Genomic DNA, 23,225 nt, shown 5'->3' with positions numbered 1-23,225 from the left:
AATGCATACCTGAAAGGAAATTGATGGATTTGGATACATCCTTAAATAAGTGTCAGTTACTCAGGATCAGCCTGAAGAGCAGGCCTAGGGGTTCAGCTTTATTTTAGATAATAAACAGTTCTGTCAGCCTCTGAGATTATATTAGAGGAAGACATTGAATTGGAACTTTTTTTTTTACCATTTTAAATTGAAGTATAGTTAATTTACAATGTTTCGTTAGTTTCAGGTGTATAGCAAAGTGATTCAGCTATATATATACATATATACACACACATATATACATACATGTACGTGTATATTCTTTTTCAGATTCTTTTCCATTATAAGTTATTATATGATACTGAATATAGTTCCCTGTGTAATACAGTAGGTCCTTGTGGTTTATCCATTTTATATAGTAGTGTGTATATTTTAATCCCAAACTACTGATTTCCCTCTTCCCCCACTTTCCCTGTTCTCTATGGTAACCATAAGTTTGTTTTCTATATCTGTGAGTCTATTTCTGTTTTGTAAATAAGTTCGCTTTACAATTCTTTTTAGATTCTACATATAAGTGACATCATATGGTGTTTGTCTTCCTCTGTCTGACTTCATTTAGTATGATAATCTCTAGGTCCATCCATGTTCCTACAAATGGCATTATTTTATTCTTTTTCATGGCTGAGTAATATTCCATTGTGTATATATAGAATTGGGCATGTTGATAAGAAGTCTGAAGCTTAGAGTAAAATTCGCATGCCTGGTTTCTGGAGTTCATGCTAAACCGAATCTAAAGGAGATGAAATAGCACTTAATAAGCAGCTATCTCAGGGAAGGCCTTGGGCCAAGTTTTACATTTCAAAGAGAGTAAGACCTTGTACCTGCACCACACTGACTCTGGATGAAGCAAGAGAGGAACTATCCTTGGGCACACAACTTAAGGGGCTACCAAAACCCTCTATAATCAAGATAAGTCAGAGTTGAATGCAATAATTTTTAAACATAAAAATTCATGCAAAAATCAATGATGAACAAAACATCTACTTTTTCAATAAAGACAGAACCAGTAACAGGGTTTTACCAAGTCATATTGGAGTCTGCAGAGAAGGCAATGGCACCCCACTCCAGTACTCTTGCCTGGAAAATCCCATGGATGGAGGAGCCTGGAAGGCTGCAGTCCATGGGGTTGCTGAGGGTCGGACACGACTGAGCGACTTCACTTTCACTTTTCACTTTCATGCATTGGAGAAGGAAATGGCAACCCACTCCAGTGTTCTTGCCTGGAGAATCCCAGAGAAGGGGGAGCCTGGTGGGCTGCCGTCTATGGGGTTGCACAGAGTCAGACACAACTGAAGTGACTTAGCAGCATTGGAGTCTGAGGCAAAAGAAACATTTAGTAATGCAGACCTTGCATCTCTTTTAAAATACCTGTGGCGGATTCATTTTGATATTTGGCAAAACTAATACAATTATGTAAAGTTTAAAAATAAAATAAAATTTTAAAAAATGTTGGTATCATAACATTTTAAATGCTCATCATAATTTTTTGTATTTATTTTTATTTTTTTAATATTACACTAAACTATTCTTCCTTTTGATTTGTTTGGTTGTCAAGCTGTGTAAGTTGCATCTGACTCTTTTTGAGACCCCATGGACTATAGGTCACCAGGCTCCTATGTCCATGGGATTTTTCCAGACAAGAATACTGGAGTGGGTTGCTGTTTCCTTCTCCAGAGGATCTTCCCCACCCAGGGATCAAACCTGTGTCTCCTGCATGCATCTCCTGCATTGCAGGTGGATTCTTTACCACTGAGCCACCAGAGCTTCCCTTCTTTGGGGTTTTGATGCCCTTAAATGTTGAACCCAAGAATACTGACTCACTTGCCTCACCCCAGGCCTGGTCTGGCCCATGAGACTTTCACAGTGAAGGAGCAGGATGAACACCTGAAAATAAATGGAATTTATTAAAAGGAAATGTTCCTATGGGAGGAGTACTGGAGATGCTACAGGTCTCAGAGCACCTGGCCCTGGGCCATTAGAATTTGAGGAGAAAATGATAACTCTGGGGACTGGCAGTGAGTAAGGGTTAGCCCAGTGCATACACAGCTGATGTCATGGTGGTGGAAAGGAATGGGAAAACCATGACAAGATATGACAGGGCATCATAGATATGATGGTGCTCAGGGGAGCACTGGCAGGGTGGTACCATCAGAGGGGAGCCCGTGCAATGGGACAGCAGGGGAAGGTGAGGCTGGGCGGAAAGGCGAGGCCAGCCCCTGAGAGCCTAGCTTGCTACGTGGAGATACTCAGACCACCCTTCGTCCTGTTATCTCATGGCAGCCCTGCACGCTCGTTGCCCTTGAGTGCCTCAGTGTCACCTGCAGGACCACTGGGCGGTAACCCAACGGTCATTTCCAATTCTTGTAAACGACTACCTGCTGAAGGAAGAGTGTACACTCAGCAAGTCCAGGGGTAAGTGGAGAACAGGAAAAAACCCACTTTGGAACATTCTCTTCGTTTGGGAGACGTGAGGCACACTGCCTGGATATTATGGTGTAAGTGAGAACATCCCTGATGGGGATGATGAGAGCCGCAGCATTTGAGGGATAGTTAGGAAAAAACATACTGATGAGACTTACTTTATCTTTCTACAGCTCATGGTGAGTCACTCAAAACTTTTCTCAAATGGTTCCCACACCCTCTGACTAACCTCATTTCTTAAAACACCCTACTGTGAAACCTGCCTCAGTTCTTCAGGCTCCTCCCTTCTCTCCAGTTCCCACCTGGGTCATCCATGACTTTGTTCATTCCCTTCCTTATGCTGGCAAAGCACTTCTCCGTTCTCCATCAGGGCGGTTTTGCTCATCTTCCACGCCCACAGTCACTGGCCCTCTTCCAAGAAGGTCGCCAGTGACCTGCCCTCCAACGTGCCTAAACTAGCCACTCTGTGCTCCAGAGCAGCATTTTGGTATGACTTGTCATCTCAGAAATGAATGTAGCTGTTGCAGATGTTACATGCTATTACCCTTTGTTGTCTACATAACTCCTCCTTTTCTTATGCTTTTCATGTACTAAATGCCAGGATAGCACCCGGCTTAATTAAAATTGTTTAGTGAAATTAATCTGCAGACTTTAGCAAAGAAAATTAAAAAACTAGTGAATGTATTACACAACAAAAGAGATGAGAAGGGGTTGCATTAGTTGGAATGTTTTCATCCAGGGAAGAGAAGGTTAAAATTAATTTACTAATAACTGTTTTTGGAATATCGAGTGGAAAAATCAAGATTGGTTTGGAAACTAAAAAAAACAGCAAACTCTTCATGGAGAAAGCTACTCTTAGAATCCCAAGATAATTTCATAGAAAATATATTAATATATGTCCTAAAATTAATTTTCAACCATCCAGCAAAATCATGAGAAAGCTCACGGTAGAAAAGCAGGTCATTAGGAATTTTACAGTATGAACTCCAAAGCCAGGGGAAAAAACAAACAAAACAAGAAAGAGTTAATAGAAAGCAAAAACCACATTTTAGGTCCTATCTTTCCTCCATTCTCCCAAACATCACAAGCTAAGGGCAAAATGTGAGTCTTTACTTGAAATTTTCAGTCATTTGCCACTGTTTTAAATATTAACATTACCTGAAACACTGATGTATTTTGGGGGGTCATGAAAATGACTGTGTGAGTGCAGAAAGACCATGCATATGATTAGCATAATAATAAGAAACGGGCACAAAGCTTGGGCTTGTCTTAACCTCTCTGACCTTCAGCGCTTCAGCTGGAGTTAGAGATGGTGCCGGGTTTTTAGACTTATTATGCAAAGGTAGGTAGAGAAGGCATAATTTCTTAAAATCATTGCCCTCGGAGAGTGACAAGGTGTAAATTTCCAAAATGTTTGAGATTTCCGTCCACCGGTTCTGATGTGTTGCAGTGCAGAGAGCCACGCTCTAGTTAAGGATTTATCTCAGGCGCTGAAGCCCCAGGCCAACGAAAGCATGCGCGCTGCGAAGGTGAAACACAGTCTCCAAAGCTAAAGAGCCATCCACATCAATTTGCAGCCCGCTAAGTGGCATCAGCGGCGGGAGAGCTATTTACACTCCCTTCCCGGCCGAGAATTATGGTGCTGTAACCAGGAGGAAAGCAAGGGGAATTGAGGGGCTGCTCAGAAATATAATGGTCATTTATGGCTAAAGTACCCCCATAACAGTAGGCCCCTCGCTCTCCTCTGCAGCGGACTGGAGGAATTTGGGATGAAACGCATGCACACACAAACATAGCCCCCCTGGAGACCTTCTGCGACAAACCCATTCATACTGAAGCACAGGATGGCAGATGGCCTTCGCTTTGCTTATCCAGTGGGGCAAAGCCAAGGGACCTTTCTGAGTTTTGTCCTTACCGCACAGTTGCAGATGGAGAGATCTCAGATCCCGACCCACCACTGACAAGTGCATTCTTACCTAACACATAAAACAAGTGAAGAAGGAGAGAATTGGGAGGAAGATAATTAGATCGTATTTAGCATGCAGTGGGTGAAACCACTGCATTTTGCCACAATGTAAAATATAGTAGTGCACTATCAAGGTAATAATTTGTTTTCGTGACAGGAAATCACACCATTATGTGTTGCCTCTGTATTATTTCTTAAATTAGGCTCTTTAATTACACGGATAAATTGTGTATGGAAAAATCCCACTTTGAAAATTTTATGCAACATGTCATCTTCCATCCTGTTAAATGTTGGAGTCTGTTCCTTTCTTATCTAAATGTTCCCTGATAGTAAGAGTTTACTCTTTCCTAGGTGACCAGGGTGCCTTCTGTGTATTCCCACAGACCTGCAGCCTTTCATTCAGGGATGACTCTATTCACTTACAGGAATAATGACACGTCTAGGCCAACCCTGGTCCCACTCCCAAATGTAGCTGTTCTAATTGGCAAGGTGCTTGGTAGCATTCGTTTGGCTTTACCATGTATCCTTGTGGGAGAAAACTGTTTTTCTCTTCCAGTTACAACTGCATGAATGTTTACAGATGTCACAGAGCTAAAAAAAAAAAAAAAATTCAGTATGAAGTCAAGGTTATTAATATAAACGGCCCTTGTAGTCTAATGTGACATTTGGGAAGCCCTGTCATACCTGCTTCAAATCCTAGCCAGGTACATCACCTTCCCTGGGTCTCAGTTTCTCCATCTCTGTAAAAGGATAATAGTAATTCATACAAAGAGTTGCTAAGTCTGCTAAGTCGCTTCAGTCATGTCTGACTCTGTGTGACCCCATAGACGGCAGTCCACCAGGCTCCCCCGTCCCTGGGATTCTCCAGGCAAGAACACTGGAGTGGGTTGCCATTTCTTTCTCCAATGCATGAAAGTGAAAAGTGAAAGTGAAGTCACTCAGTCGTGTCCAACTCTTAGCAACTCCATGGACTGCAGCCCACCAGGCTCCTCCATCCATGGGATTTGCCGGGCAAGAGTACTGGAGTGGGTTGCCATTGCCTTCTCCATATACAAAGAGTGGGGGTTAAATAAACCATGTCAGTGAAGGACCAGTGCAGGGCCGGGTACAAAACTTGTGCTCATTACACTAGAGTATACTCGGATTATTAATGTATCCATATCCGCTTTTCAAAGCAGTGATTTGAAACCGTCCAGAAAGAAACTTCTCTTTGGATTTCTTTGTTTCCTAAATGGCCTATATCGTCACCTTGATGTTATTTACCAGTAACGAGATTAATACTATCCCTCCTTTTGAGCCCAGCAAGACAAAGAGATAATGTGAGAAAAGGTGTAAGTCTAGTGGCCAATGAGGCAACCTGAGGCATTCTGTCCTTTACTTACTATTTTCCAGCAAAGGATATGCCGATTCCATCTACATCTACCATCTAGTGACTGTTTATTTGTCTCTATAGCTGGATATCAACGTCCTGCAGTCAGAAAGGGATGGAAAAAGGAAATCTCCTGGAAGATGACTCCAGTGGAGAGCTGCAGCTGCTAAGTCGCTTCAGTCGTGTCCGACTCTGTGCGACCCCATAGATGGTAGCCCACCAGGCGCCCCTGTCCCTGGGATTCTCCAGGCAAGAATACTGGAGTGGGTTGCCATTTCCTTCTCCGCCAGTGGAGAGAGTAAGCCTGAAAAGAAAGACTGGATCTTCCGACACAGTCATAATCCATGTGCCTAGTTTCTCACTCACATGGATTATGGTTGACCTTGCCCTTCAAAAGTCTTTGTGAACTTTTCAAAATGCGTGGTCCAGTTTGAAGATATTGAAGAACTGGATAAGTACTAAGAAGGTAAAATGTAACTTCTACCCCTGCCAAATATTCTTCCCATTAACCAAGGAATCTGATTTCTTTCTCAGTCATGGTCTTTTCTGGTAAACATAATCTATTCCAAATTAGTAAAACTAGGAAGAATTACATTGCTAGAAGTAGGGAGGAAAAAAAAACCTAAGTTAACCTTTAGAAAACCATAAGCCAAGGAAAGCACATGTTTAAAAATGAAGAGTTTCTTTGGCCTTGAGTATGTGTGTATGAGAGGAACTTTGGTCCCAAGAATTGGCAAACAAACAAAACTGTAATTGTACAAAGAAGTGAATGGGAGGTAAAAGCCAGAAGGTCCCCAAATTGTTAGACTTAGTTTTCAAACAAGAGCACAAGCTGAAATAGTGATTTTCAGTAAAGAATGAGAAGAGAGTGAGGATCTTTGTTTTACTCTCATGATGGAAGTTCATTACTATGAGGGAATGTAGACTGTATTATCCTTAACAAGCAGACTGATTCTGACACAAGAACCAGAGCTAGAATGGAGCTTAAGTCCCCAGAGCAAAGGCTTGAAATATGGGGTCAGGACTCACCATAGAATACCAAAAAGGAGAGGAAAATATGCTGAGTGAAGTGAGAAAACAGAGCTGATCAATTTATGTCTGGGGAGACACCCCTCTCCCCCGCCAAGTTCCAGAAGAACTATCACACTGAGCAGTGTTTGCAATTAAGCAAATTTACTGTTCGAGGCTCAAGGAGAAGGCATCAGACAAAATCTGTTCAACACAAACGACCAAATAAAGACTCAGGGTGTAAGCCTGCAAACCTCTATGGCTTGATGGATTTCTATTTTATTCCCCACCTATTACTTCTGGAGGTCTGCAACGCGTGAGTCAAACTCAGCCCGCCGTTTTTTTGTACTCCTTGGGAGCAAAATGGCTGGGAAAAAATCAAAACAAGAATAATATTTTGTGATTCATGAAAATTATATGAAATTCAAATTTCAATGTCCATAAATTTAATTTTATTGGAACATAGCTAAGCCCATTTACTATTGTCTATGACTGAGTCCCAGTCTTGACTCAATTAACCTCTCTTTGCCTTCTGTTTGCTAACCTGTAAACATCAATCTCATTCCTGTCATTCACCAGCAGTAGGACCCTAGACAAGTTATTTAGCGTCTCTTACCTCAGTTTTCCTACCGAGGTAAAACATTGGGGGATTAAATAAGGTAATATATAGAAGGCATGTGACACACAATCTGCTTGGTGGCTATGTTTGAAAATGTCAATTGCTCAGTCGTGTCTAACTTTTTGAGACCCCATGGACTGTATCACGGACTGGACCCCACCAGGCTCCTCTGTCCTTGGAATTCTCCAGGCAAGAATACTGGAGTGGGTAGCCATTCCGTTCTCCAGGGGATCCTCCTAACCCAGGCATCAAACCTGGGTCTCCTGCATTGCAGACAGATTTCTTACTGAGCCACCTTCTATTTTTAGTCCATCTTTCTTAAAAGATAATATGTCTTCACTTCATGGACAGGGGGTGCTTCCCTCATAGCTCAGTCAGTAAAGAATCAGCCTGCAGTGCAGGAATCTGCTGGCTATGCAGGAGACACGGGTTCAATTCCCGGGTCCAGAAGATCCCCTGGAGAAGGAAATGGAAACCTGAAGATTCAAGCAACTGAGGGCAGGCCTATGTTTTATTCGTGGTGAAATCTCCCCTGAAAATGGCCTTCAAGTAGTTACTCAAAAAACTCAAAAAATTTTGATCTAATGAACTGAAATAACAGTGAGATTATAACCAATACAAAACAGTGTTTATATGACCTGTGAAATATAAGTTGAAAATAAAATTGAATAGCTGTGGATAGAGAACATTGAAAATCACTCAGGAGTATTGTGTGACTAAAGGTAAGGTATTAAGTCTTTCTGATTTCATGAGCTCCCTAATTAACAAAGGAAGATACTAGACAGTAAATTAATGAAATACAATATGACCTTGGCCAAAAATTGACGATTAAATTGATCAAAGTAGGTCTTCCTTGGAAGGTTGCAAGTCAATTGTTGAGCTTCCAATGATTGTGTGGCACTTTAAAGATCAATGTGTTTCTCAGTTCCAATAGGGAATCTTGACGGACACTGTCAGGCACAAAGCCCCTCATTCCTCAGCCTGAAAGTCTCCCTCATACAACACTGGGGTCACAGCTGTGGTGTGTTCTTGGGCTTATTCTCCTCCTTTCCAGAAGAAAGTGAGTTTGGAGAACTTAACACAGACTTATTAAGAAGCATTGTTTTTTTAATTAGAAAGAATTATTTATTTACTCAAGATTACATAAGAGCCTCACATTCAACATTAGCCTGAGGGGCTGTCTAAAGACTGATGCATTGGGTACTCAAAGAGCAAAACACATAATCCAGAGTCCTGAGTACGCATTCAGTAATCTGATTGCACCTTTCCCATGATTGACCTCGTAAATTAAAATTTCACACATCCAAGTTAGAATTTTCTGATATTTGGGTTTACATTGACTATCCCATCGTCCAAGTTTTTAGCTATCTTCCAGTTTATATCTTGCCATTAGCTTCCTGTTGATCAGTAAAGACAAGGAGCCTGAAAAGAATGACGCTACTGTCAGCAGGAACTCCCGAGGAAACCTGGAATTGCTTAGACTTTTAAGATCTTGGCCTTAATTGGCCTTTTGATGTCTAGCTGGGAAGAGTTAAAAGCTCTTCAGTTTAAAAAAGAAGGAATGCTGTGTTTGGGACATAAGAAGAACAGGAGTCAGGACAGCTGGGTGTACCGTCAATTCTGAGACGCCGAGGAAGAGCCTGCTATGTCCCTCGGAGACTGTTTAGGTTGTGTGGAGAAAGTGTCATTGTTTTCAAGAGATTTAGTTTCTTCATGTCATATTTCTTTTTAGAAAAAAAAAATTATTGATATACAATTGCTTTACAATGTGTTAGTTTCAGATGTACAGCAAAGTGATATATAAATATATATATAACTATTTCTTTTTTTAGGACTTCCCTGTAGCTCAAACAGTAAAGAATCTGCCTGCAATGCAGGAGACCAGGGTTCGATCCCTGGGTTGGGAAAATCCTCTGGAGAATACTTTGGCAATCCACTCCAGTATTCTTGCCTGGAGAATCCCATGGACAGAGGAGCCTGGCGGGCTACGGTCTGTAGGGTCGCAAAGAGTTGGACATGACTGAGCGACTAACACACACACATTTCTTTTTTAGATTCTTTTCCATTATGGGTCATTACAAGCTGTTGAATAGAGTTCCCTGTGCTACACAGTAGGTCTTTGTAGTTTATTCTGTATGTAGTACTGTGCATGTGTTATACCCAAACTCCTCATTTATCCCACCTTACTTTACCCTTCACTAACCCTAAGTTTGTTTTCTATGTCTGTGAGTCTATTTCTGTTTTGCAAATACATTCATAGCTATCATTTCTTTTTAAGATTCCATATATAAGTAATATCGTATGATCTTTGTCTTCCCTTCCTTCACTTAGTCTGATAATCTCTAGGTTCATCCATGTTGCTGCAAATGGTATTATCTCATTCTTTTTATAGCTGGTAATATTTCATTATGTATATATGTACCATATCTTCTTTATCCATTCATCTATCTATGGGCATTCAGGCTGCTTCCAAGCCTTGGCTATTGTAAATAGTGTTGCTATGAACATTGGTTTGCATGTATCTTTTTGGAATTGTAGTTTTCTCTGAATATATGCCCAGAAGCGGGATCACTAGATCATATAACTCTATTTTTAGTTTTAAAAGCAACTTCCATATGGTTCTCTGTAGTGACTGCACCAATTTACATCCCACCAACAGTGTAGGTGGGTTTCATGAGGATTAAAGAGCCAAAGTTCACCCGATTTCAGGAAAAAAATCCCCACAAAACAGAATAACTGATTTTTTTATATTTTCTAGAGAGTTTCTATGGTTCATTGCCCCTAGAGGTATGCCTAAAGGTTGAGAAATATACAATAATAATGAAAAGTGAGGTACTTAAACATTCACTAAGCCTGGCTCCAAGCTAAGTTTTTTATATATAATGATCATTTAATCATCACAGCCTATAATGTAACTTTACATTACATTTTTACAGATGACTCAACAGAGGTTCAGAGGTGAGCAGATAACACACACAGAGCTTCTAAGTAGCAAAGCAGAGATTCAGATCTAGAATAATAGTCATACAATATCACCCTGGTCATAAGTGAACACATAACATTTATTAAATGCAAGTTTATATCTAATTATGAAACAGGAAGGAAGCACTCTTTTCTAATTACCAAAGCTGTCCATGTCCTAAGATTTTACAGGATGAAAGGTGACTGTGATAAATGAGAAAATTGTTTCTCTCTGAAGCTCTTTCCTGAGAAATAAAAATCCCCAAAGTAGGAAATTGTTACTAATTTTAAGGATAAAACATATTGTGGAGATTCACCTTGCTTTCGTATAACAGGAGATAGGATAATTTATTCCACTGTCTAGAAACATAAAATACCTGTATTCTTAAAATCACTGTCAACCCAAAAGAGAAAAGAGAATGCAAGTGAAAGTTAGTTTAAATTGAATTTAACCCCAGAATTGCGGTGCTTAACAAACTCTGAAAGTCATCGTGTACCAAATTTCATCTTAATCATGCATCCTTGTGTCTAAAAATATTTGACAATGATTCTTAGGACTGTTAGAGATGCCTCTTGAAAGAATACCGAGGATGCTTATTAAGCATTCACGTGTCTTAATCAATGCTTACTCTATTAATAAATGAGACTTCTGTTTATCAGAAATGGTCTTATGAGGTTATAGATTCTACCCTTTGTCTGTTAGAGGCTCTGAAAACATGAACACTTTCTTCTTCAATAAAAAGCAGACAAGCAGACATTTTAAAGCAGCTAAAGTGTTCTCCCTTTCCACATTCTATGTGGATAACAATACCTTCATAATTAAAGTACTATTATTACTATTTAATTGTCTGTTTCATTGTTTAATGAATAGGAACTAGTTAATTATGGTGATAGAGAAAGACAAAGGACAGTTTTCCAGTGTTGGGGGCTGGGGCGGGGGGGGGGGGTGCAAAGCTCTAGTTTTTACAATGTGGGCTGCAAATTGCTTTATTTGTACTTCTGAGCATCAGAACCTAGATTCACACATCCTTGTCAAATTATGAATATCTTTCAACATGATTTGAAAATGTGTTTAACAATTTTTTCTAATTGTGCATATTTAAATGATATTACATTTATCTCTGGCTAGATTAAAGTGGTTCGTCCAGATTCATTCATCAAGCAATGCTGAGCGTCAAAGGGCCACAGCATCTTTTTAAACACTCCTCGTGAGGACAGTTTTCAGGTACATGAGGTCAAGGACTCAAAAAAAGACACTGAAAGAACAAAGTGGATCTAACACTGATAAAATGCACCCTGGCTGACTGTCTACACTGGAGCTTGAATGTAACTCACTGTGGTTCTGCAGCCCCTGAATAGGACCTGGATTTTGATGCACATGTTGCCTCGTTACCTCTACCACAAACACTACAGTCTTACCCATGGAATTTCATGTTGCAGGTTCCATACTGAATGACACCTTACATTTGTATAGTGTATAGCAGTTTTCAAAACTACTTTAATACCTATTGTTTTATTTGATTGTTACAGACTGTGAAATATGCAGTTCAGGTATTATATACATCTCACAAATTAGGAAACACAGTCATTGAGGTTGAGTGGTCTGTCTTGATCTTATGGCTAATAAGTGGTAGAGATGCATCACTGCAGCCTCTAGAAAGATGGTTCATTATATAGAGGAGTTGTCAGCATGACTTTAACATTTTGCTAAAGCAACAAAGCAGAGAAGGAGTGGTCCCTGGTCTGATGGAGTGCCTGCCTTGGGAGCCTAATCATCATGCAAAGAGGTGTTGAAAGTGCTCCGGGTGGTGATAGACAAAACTTTGTTGAAATGTGCAAACATAACTCAATGCGAAATTGTCCTCTGATGGAGACTCAACCCCAAATAAACGTACCTAGGCTGAATTTGTTATCAGATACACAAGGCTACTTCTGGTTAAGAGATGTGGAGACTAGGTAACAATTCTGAAAAATATTGAGGGAAAAAAGTATTAATTCTATTATTCAGGGGAGAAATAAATTCTGTAAACATAAAAATAAAATTATAGTTATCTACTTTTCCCCCTGAGTGACACATTTGAAATGTCACCGGTAAAGATATACACCCAAGCCCACCACCCTCTGTATTCTGTCTCTCAAAGCTTTCACCATTGCCAACTCATACCTTGTCCTGTTTCTACACCCAGGCTAAAAGTAACACAAGTCATACTAACTAGGTGTATCTGAGTCTCCAACATGAGCAAATGCCAATAATGGGCAGAGAGAGTTTGGTACAAGCCCAGCAGCATAGCAGGTACATAGAATGGAACATTTTTAATTAGAGAATCTTGCACATTGTCAGTGTCAAGCATATGAATTTCTTCATTTAGCTGCAATCTCACAAAGAAAATATGTGAAATTTTTTGTACTTATTGATCTCCACAGGGTTTTCATCTGGTGTCTTCTTTGGACCTATGCATACTTGTGCTTAATATTGATTTTAATATGTTTCTTTGCTGCTAAAAAAGTTTGTTATTGTGTTTTCTGTGTAATAATAAATATGAGATTGGAGGTTTCATATTGATTGTGCTCCACTCCTGCCAAATTCCATCTGTAGAAAGTATATTTCTATCCATGTTTGCTCCCTCTGTGCTGACCCTGAGCTTTCCTAGTGGCTCATTGGTAAAGAATCTGCCTGCCCAGCAGGAGACATGAGTTTGATCCCTGGCTCAGGAAGATCCCCTGGAGAAGGAAATATTCTTCCTTCAGTATTCTTGCCTGGGAAATCCCACAGACAGAGGAACCTGATGGGCTATAGTCTATAGAGTCGAAAAAGAGTCGGACATGACTTAGTGACCGAACAACAACAACAGCCCTGACCCCACTCTATTAAACATTAAGAATTCATAGATGGTGTTTCCAGAAATCCCTCAAGTCTGAGAAGAGGTGAAAATTATGTTGCATGGGATTTTTTAGAGAGTTGAGGATTAAAATAAGATTTTGATGACTTTCTGGCTAATCCTGACGATACATGAAAATCAATTTTAGTGGCACTATTATAACTTTTCTTATATTATACAGTTTGTTGTATCCTACAAACAACTTAGGCAAATAAAATGAGCTAACATTGTGGAGATATATAAGGCTTATGGAGATGGTGGGTGTTATTTGAATCTAAATATATATTCCCTAAAAATTGATGTTCCTAGTTACAGCCATACCTTTAAAACATTCATAACACCAGTTACCAGATGCATTCATATCTGTTGACCAAGCACTGGAATATTGACTCTGTCAACTCAAGATAAAGAAGCAGAGATAAGAATTATCTGTCTCCAATTATTGTAACTATTGCATCTTTATTTCCTTTCCTTGACTATTCTAAAACTTTAAGTAACCAGATTGGTGATAATTGGTCTTCGATAAGTAACAACCCATATGAATGCTCCATGAATCACAGAAACAGGTAAATTCAGACAATATATGGATATTGAGATATGAGGCAAGCTATCAAGGAAGATTCAAAGTCCTAGCCAAAAGTAAGTTCACATCAGGAAAAAGCAACAACAGGACTTCATATGGATAAGACACAACCTAGGAAAACTGAGAGGTAGCTTCCAGAAAAGCATCCACTTCTGCTTCATTGACTACACCAAAGCCTTTGACTGTGTGGATCACAACAAACTGTGGAAAATTCTTAAAGAGATGGGAATACCAGACCACCCCGACCTTCCTCCTCAGAACCTGAATGCAGGTCAAAAAACAACAGTTAGAATGGGACAAGGAACAATGGACTGGTTCAAAATTGAGAAAGGAGTACGTCCAGGCTGTATGTTGTCACCTGGCTTATTTTACTTATACACACAGCACATCATGCAAAGTGCCAGGCTGGATGAAGCACAAGCTGGAATCAAGATCACCAAGAGAAATATCAATAACCTCAGATATGCAGATGACACCACCCTTATGGCAGAAAGCGAAAAGGAACTGAAGAGCCTCTGGATGAAAGTGACAGAGGAGAGTGAAAAAGTTGGCCTAAAACTCAACATTCAAAAAACTAAGATCATGGCATCCAGTCCCATCACTTCATGGCAAATAGATGCGGAAACAATGGAAACAGTGACAGACTGTATTTTGGGGGGGCTCCAAAATCACTGCAGATGGCAACAGCAGTCATGAAATTAAAAGACACTTATTTCTTGGAAGAAAAGCTCTGACAATCCTAGACAGCATATTAAAAAGCAGAGACATTACTTTGCCAACAAAGATTCGTATAGTCAAAGCTATGGTTTTTCCAGTAGGCATGTATGGATGTGAGAGTTGGACCGTGAAGAAAGCTGAGCTCCGAAGAATTGATGCTTTTGAACTGGGGTGTTGGAGAAGACTCTTGAGAGTCCCCTGGACTGCAAGGAGATCCAACCAGTCAATCCTAAAGGAAATCAGTTCTGAATGTTCATTGGAAGGACTGATGCTGAAGCTCAAACTCCAGTACTTTGGCCACCTCATGCGAAGAGTTGACTCATTGGAAAAGACTCTGATGCTGGGAAGGACTGGGGGCAGGAGAAGAAGGGGGCGACAGAGGATGAGATGGTTGGATGGCATCACCGATTCAACGGACGTGAGTCTGAGCAAGCTCCAGAAGATGGAGAAGGACAGGGAAGCCTGGCGTGTTGCAGTTCATGGAGTTGCAAAGAGTCGGACACAACTGAGCAATTGAACAACAAAAACAAGGCAGAGCCAGAGGCCTGAGAAGAAAAGAAAGAAAGAAAATACTTTGTTGCTGTTATTCAGTGGCTAAGTCACTAGGTTAAATTTCATGGGTATTTATGACAGAAATACTTGCTGCCCCAAAGACCTTGTTGTTCTGAAAGGGATGAAATTGAAAAGATAGGAGAAGAGGGTTAGAAAAACAGGAAATGGGAACAGGGAAGAAGCACAGGCTCCCTGCTGGAAGAAAGGTCACGTTAGCAAGTCAAATAAGGAGCCATGCAAGATGAGGCACATTCACAGCATGACCCAACGCTTGGCAGAGAGGAACCAGCAATCAATCAACACGTTTTCCCCTAAATACTTACTTTATCCAGTGTTGTAAAGATGACGAAGGATATAAAGCTAGAAAGGCATGGTCCCTGACTATAGACGCTTGCAGTTGTTGGTAGATGTAAAGAAAGAATATGTGTATTTGGCCCAAAAGAGCTGGAGGAAGGGCATCAGCGTGGTAAGAGGGATCCGTGGTCCTGGCACTGGAAGATGAGAGAGTGCCTCACAGTCTGGGATGATGAAGGAACTTTCCCATGGATGAATAAGGAAGGTAGCCCTAAACACCTTGCAAGATGCTTTTCTACAATATCCTGATGTGATAGGATATTGTATAAGATAATAGGATATTATCTATTCTATAAGATAGGATATTGTATGGCTATCATGATAAGATAACCTGCATCTTAGGGTACAGGTTAATATGAGGAGTAGGTAGAAAGAAAAATAAAAGAAGGTGATGGAAATTTTCTGGATACAATTATAACTGTTGCAGTAAAAACAAACAAACAAAAAAAAGATTTCAAATTCCAATGCTTTTTAGAAACTATTTGAATAAAGCATAACTAGGGTTTGGATAAAGAGCCAACAGTCCCCTCCCCCAAACCTCATCTCTAAGTTGGTCCGTTGCTCCAAAAGGTGTTAACCAACTTGAATTGGTTAATGAGATAAAAACCTGGAGCTTAAAAGTAGTTTAAGATGCCCAGAGTTGATGGTGCCCCAGACGCCCTGAAAAAACAAACACAAACCCTGTTGGAAGGAATGTCTTCTCCAGTAAAGCTTCAAATAGTTCCCATAAATAAAATCCTAATGAAAACAGTGTATTATTTTAGAAATTATAGCACATACGAAAGACAAAGGCATATAACCAAGAGTCAGGAGAAACTCAACAGTGGATTAAAATATGAAGAGATATCAGATATTGGAATTATCAGACACAGAACATAAAACAGATATAACATGCTTTAATAAGACAGAATTTGAAATGTGACAAAAGAAGAAGCCATAAATTTAACCAAAAAGATTTGAAAACTAGCCAAATAACATTTTAAGAAATAAAATGTTAATAAAAATAATATAAGAAGGTGGAAATATTATACTATAAATGAAAAGTAACATTAAAATAGGATAATACAAAGTACAATTTATATATACTTTTTAATTTTGAAGATATAAAAATTGAAATTAAAGCACCTACTAATTTTTAAACTATTCTAGATCCTACTGAAAAGATAGTTAGTAAGCTGGAAGATGGAGCTGAAGGAATTATTCAACATAGTGTGGTATAGACAACCCAGATGGAAAACAGGGAAGAGAGAATAAGAGTCATAAAGAATGAGGAGGTCTAAAACGTATCCTCAGATTCAAAGAAAAGAGACAGAGAGATAAAGAAAGGCAATATTCAAAGAAAAATAGCTGAGAATTTTGTATAATTGATAAAAGGCTAAAATGTGTTATTCTTCAAGCTCAATAACTATCAAGCAGGATAAATAAAAATAAATCTAGTTATATTAAAATAAAGTGGAAGAAGACAAAAGGCAAAAAATTCTGAAGAGTAGTAAAAAAGAATAGATTGCATGTAAAATACTGACAAAGATTCTCTTTCTAAACAGAAACAACAGAAACCAAAAGGCAATAGGATATCATCAAAGTATAACAGAAAAATAAAGTCAACTTAGATTGCGAAGCTTCCCTTAAAGAGCAAGGTTGAAATAAAAACAAGTTCAGACAACAAAGTAATAGCATTCTCTACAGAAACTTCTAAAGGAAGTAGGAAAAAGATTTCAGAAGGATGATATGATATACAAAAGAATGGAGCGCAGATTGGTAAACATGTATGTGAATTCGAATATATATGCATTTATATAAAATGTCTAATTTGTGAAGTTACAAAACAATACGTAGCTGTCTAATGTGAAACTAACTATAGTATCAGTGAGGTGGGAAAGTTAAAGCAATGTAAGCTTCATGTATTAATCCAGGGACAGGTAAACATATGCTGATTAAGTTTAGATTTTGTTAGCATAGCTATGAGTTATAAAAATTTTAAGAGTAATTATGACATATAGAAATTGAAATAAGAGTAATAATATGATCGCTTGTAAAAAATTCAACCAATCAAGAATGGAAAAGGAAAGAAAAGAAAGAAAAAGACAACTGTAAAACACGAAATAGGAGTTTCCCTGGTAGCTCAGCTGGTAAAAGAATCTGCCTGCAATGCAGGAGACCCTGGTTTGATTCCTGGGTTGGGAAGATCCCCTGGAGAAGGGAACAGCTACCCACTCTAGTATTCTGGCCTGAAGAATTCCAAGGACTGTATAGTCCATGGGATTGCAAAGAGTCAGACACGACTGAGCAACTTTCACTTAACTTAAAACACAAAATAGCGTTCTAGAAATAAATACAAATACAGCACTAATAATTAGTGTAATGAGAGTTTAGACACAAAAAATTGTAGAAATAGATGTAGATATAAACATATACATAGCTCTCCAGCTGTATCCTGTTTATAAGATAAACATTCAAAACATTAAGACACAGAAAAGTTGAAAATATAAGGATGAAAAACTTATACAAGGCAAATGCTACTGAAAGGAGATCATTAACAATGTTATTAATTTAGCAACACTGTCTCAAGAAGAATGAAAAAAATCTTAAAATATCAAATAAGTTAAATAGTTAAAATTCATCTACAATATAATCAAGAAGCAAGTCATTCTAGGTTTCAATAAACTTCCATATAATAAACAATAAGAGAAACTCCCCAATATTTTTCATTAAATAGCAAGAAAACATTCAACATGAGAAAGAAAACCAAAAGCTAAATTAATTCCTAAATAGAGCTGTAAAGATATAAGCAAAATACAAGCAAAACAAATCTACCAATGTATAAAAAGATAGTTCAACATACCCAAATTCATTTTATACTAGGAATGAAGGTTTGGGTTACTATGGGCAAATCTATCGATTAGTGTAATTCATCACATTAATATCAATAAATTAAAGGTGAAAAAACATATTTAAGTAAATGCAGGAAAAACATATCACTCATATCACTAATCCTACTAAAACCCATGCGAGAGATTATCCTCATTTTGTCAATAAGTAAATCAATAGTAAGTAATAATAAAAACAGACCTCTTTATCAAGTGCTTGTTTTAGGCTATCAATAATTTGCAACTCGTATTTTATACATCATTACAATCCTAAAGCAATGTGCTATTACCTGTATTTTACAGCCCTGTTATTTCTGCACTTAGTTTTCACCAGCTTGAGTTTGAAACAATGTTGTTCTTGTACTTTCTCTGCCCAATTAGAATCACTTAATTAAAATAGTTTGCTTCAGTTATATCTAACACAGAGCGACGAACACCAAGATTTTTTTCATTAGCCCTGGGTCTAATTTAAAACTGTTTCTAATTATGAAGAAAGGCTGAACATGTATATTTGTCATATGCGTATATGCTGTCTTATAAGACGGAGGTTTTTGCTATTCTTATTATTTTCTAAGTATTTCTGCATAGTAGGTTATTGATTTCCCTTTACAAAAAAGGGAGGCACTGAATTGTGCACAAACATCCATATGAATTCCGTCTCCTTACACTTGTATCCTATTATAATCTTTCAGCCCATAAAGTGAATGCATTCAAATGTAGAATATAAAAGTTTTTTCCATAGATTATTCCTTCAACAATGATATCTTAATATGAATGACAAAGGATAAGAAATAAAACTAATATCCATAACATTTAAAGAATGTAAGACCTTCAGGAATTTATCAATGTTTGAAATGGAAGACTTTATTTTAAAGCTACACTGTATGAACATTTCATAATAAAAAGGAATATGAACCAAGAAACAATGACCACATTGTATTTTTAGAAATACAACGTAAGCAGGTATTTTCATGTTTATGTTCCTAGGTTACAGAGAAACCTTGGCATTTAAACAAAATTCTTTCAAGTGTTATAGTTCATTTTTTCTTATGTATAAAAGCAAGCCTAAAACCTTTCTGAAATTGTTTCTTTTGTGCATGCGTGTGTGTGTGCACACACATATATTTTCCAAAGTAGTGACTAATCTTAACGCATCTACTCGACCTTCTGTGTCTGCTGAATGCTTTTATGCTTTTCTTGCTCCTGGGATGTTACCAAGCTTTCAAAATCTTACTCAGGTGATGTGAAGAATTAAAAAAAAAAAAGTTATATATATCCTTTCATGGCTGCCCCCGTAATGTGCAACACAGAACATCACTTAGGATTTAAGGTCCCATAAAATAGAAAGCTTGCTTAACCCCTTGACTGCTCAGTGCACATAAGTTGCTGCACCCTGTGAGATTGGAATTTTATGAGTGCTCAAAGCTGAGGTGTTTCAAGCTTCAGTAGCATATATTCGTTCTGTTATGGTAACCCAGGTCAAAAGCAGCAGCAGAGTTTCTTCCCTCGATTTTCTTTGTCTTTGAAAGTGTTCATGGAAATTGCAATTTTGAAAATCAGAATGCCTGCAGACAGATAATAATCTAGTAAATCAGTCACAAGAAATAGAAAGTATATGTTTTGCTGTGTGGAACAAAATAAGAGTGAATTCATTTCCAAAAGTATCAGAATAGTGACTTTCTTGTTGTTGTTTTTTAAATGGCATGAACAGAGTGTAATGTATAGAACTTAAAAAGGAACAGAAATTAAGTCTGCTGCGTGCTTAGTACTGTACAAGTTTTATCAGCCTTGGCTAGAAAAGGACCCAGATATGGATACACCAGGAACGTGGGCACGTTTGGACATCACGGGGCTATCCTAGGAGGGAAGGAGAAGCTGAAATTAACTGACCAAGTAGACAGGAATCGTGGGGGAGGATGAAGCCGGGACTGTGAGCCACTTTTCAGCTGGGGCTCCCAGACCGACCTTTGGAATGGTTTAGCCTTCTCTCTGAAGATACAGTTTGACTATACAAAAGCCATCATGAGCTGAATTTGTTTTGTTATCTTTAGATATAGTTATTTCTATTTAAAAAGTCATTGCTCTACACCACCCTAACTCATAGTGCTAAGTGGTGGGTATGTGTGTGTGTGTGAGATAAATAAGAAGTAGTGATTTCCCCCAAGAAATTTGAGCATTCTGATAGGAGGGGTATGAAAACTGTGAAAGCAATTACAATACAGGGCAAAACTTAAATGTAAAATAGAACATAGTAATAAAATATAAATATAGTAATAGCCGCGTTTGGATGAGGCTCATTTATGGTTTATGAAACATTCCAACCTCTATCATTTTATTCGTACTTCACAACAATCCTGCTTAGTAGATCTGGTCTCAGGGAGAACTGAAGTTCCGAGAGCTTGAGTGACCTTTAGGAGATCACCCAGTCTGTAAGCCTCAGAGGTGGAACTAAGAACCATTCATCTTACTTCCAGGCCAGTTTTCATGTAATTACACGAAGTGGCTGACTTGTACTGATTACATATTCAGCACTTCACTTTGCTCACAGCAAAGGCGTGCCACACTGTGGAATGGAGAGAGATCAAGACAGAGGGAGAGAGAGGGCAAGCAGAGGGAAGGAGAGAAGGGCATGGGGGTGAGAAAGATACAGAAGTCTGCACATAGGAACCCCATCCTGCCCACCCACCAAATTCCTAGGGCACCTCCAACTCTACTTAATTTCATATGTGTTTCATCCTCAAAACATTCTCCCCTGCCTAAGATTTCAAAATTTCTAGATGAAGCATTCTTTGTCTAAAGTTGTTGTTTGCCTTGGACTACCTGAAGGCTAGACCAGTCTTCCATTTTATCTAACTCTATTCACACCCTGAATTATTTTTATCCTCTAGACTTCATGTCTTGCACTGGAATTAGGTTGATGAGAGAGATATGTAAACTCTTCCAGACTTTTAAGAGTCTATATCCCTATTCTGAAATTAGAACGCCTCATTTTTTAAATTCCAATATTTTCAAAAGAGATAATTGTTAAAAAGTTATAGTAAACATAGCTTGTTTATAAGATCAGAAGCTCTGATCACCTAAAGTATTTGATGGTTATGAAAATTGAGTCATTTACATGTATAAGCCTTTTATTTAATAAACTCATGACAAAATTAGAAACTGTAAGATATTAATGCTTGCAACTTTTGAGGATAATATTAAGTAAAACATTGAAACCTCATTTTTAATTCTTAATTTAATGAAGACAATACACATGCCCCAGTTTTTATTAAATAGATAACAATGTGCTGTGAAAATTGGAACCCATATTATAAAAAGTGAATTAAATTCTGAGTGATGAATTCTTTCTTTGGAAAGTCTTTGACTTTAGAAGGTGCCTGGAAGATGTTTTTCAGGAGAATGACTGCATAGCAATGTTCTGCCTTAGGGCACGTGGGATCTCAGTCCATGCCCTCTGTAGTGGAAGCACAGCGTCCTAACCCTTGGACCACCAGGGAAGTCCGCAGACCTAGAGTCATCTTTATGAATGAAGTGTCACTGCTTTGAAGGTGTTAACAGCTTCTGCACCTTGGGAAAATTTTTGGTTAATGGATTACCTTTTAATAAGAGGTAGGCTTCAGTCCATGGGGTGAAGAAAAGGACACGACTGAGCGACTTCACTTTCACTTTTCACTTTCATGCATTGGAGAAGGAAATGGCAACCCACTTCAGTGTTCTTGTCTGGTGGGCTGCCGTCTATGGGGTCGCACAGAGTTGGACACGACTGAAGCGACTTAGCAGCAGCAGCAGCAGCAGCAGCCAACTTCTGACTGGAATCAATATCAATCCCAACCAGAGAGCTCAGCAAGAGTTTGATTAGCCTTCATGGTTCCACCTCATGATTTCATAAAACAGGTCTCTGGAAGTCAAGTCAGTGGCTCCCAGTTTGCTGCTGGCTCAGCATTTTGTGACTTCCACATCACGTGCGTCAATTCCGCTTCCTGTGCCGCGCAGCCGTCACTACTCCTGAGAAGGCAGCACTGCTGGAAGAGCACTTCAGGACTGTGGCGGAAGGCGCGTTCACACAGGAAAGAACGTGAAACTGGAAGCCTCTAAAGATGAAGATGGTGTTGCTTTGGCTAAGCCTTTCTTTTGCAAATGGCTAGTCAAGGCACATGTTCTGAACTTGACAGCTGTGCTAGAACACATGGAAACAAAACCTTGATTTGTCCTTGTGAACGAAAGAGCTGGAGATTTCTCCTCTATTTTCCTGTTACTTTTGTTCGTCTAGCAGGCCAAGCCATCACTGGAACACAATGGAACCTTGTTCCACTGGGTTGAAAATTGAACTGAGATTTATTTGAAATGATAATTTGTTGTCCCTTATGTCCAAGAATTGGGAAGCTTTACAACTAAATTTGCATTTTTCAGTTTTTTCAGGAAATATGTCTGGACCCAGTACAAAATCTAGAGCAAGTCTGAACAATGACGCAACTAGACCAAGGAGAGATGTGTCACTAAACAAGCAAATAAATTACTTAGAGCAAAAGAAGAAAACAAAGAAGGTAATTTAGAAACAAATTACCTAATTTGATTATATAAATTGGCCTGAAAGTAAAACCCTATAAATCAGAGTTACACTGTAGAGAAAGTTGTTATAATTATTATTTTTAATTTGCATGTCAAATAGAAAGGGGTCGATTGCTGTTTCTTATGATTCTACCAATAGAACTAACATCCTGAGCCTTTTGGCAACACACTGAAAAAAGACAAAAGAAAACTGAAAGAATCTGAGGGTTCATCAGGCAGATTTATTTTAAAGATCTGAAAAAGTGACTCCCCTTTTGAATCTTATGAAATGTTTGACACCCTGTATTTGAAACCTTTGTTTCAGGCTTACTGCATGTGCTT

The sequence above is a fragment of the Bos mutus genome, chromosome 9 (assembly GCF_027580195.1).
Source record: "Bos mutus isolate GX-2022 chromosome 9, NWIPB_WYAK_1.1, whole genome shotgun sequence".
NCBI lineage: Eukaryota > Metazoa > Chordata > Mammalia > Artiodactyla > Bovidae > Bos > Bos mutus.
The sequence above is the reverse complement of the archived record's forward strand: the minus strand, read 5'-3'. Positions refer to the sequence as shown.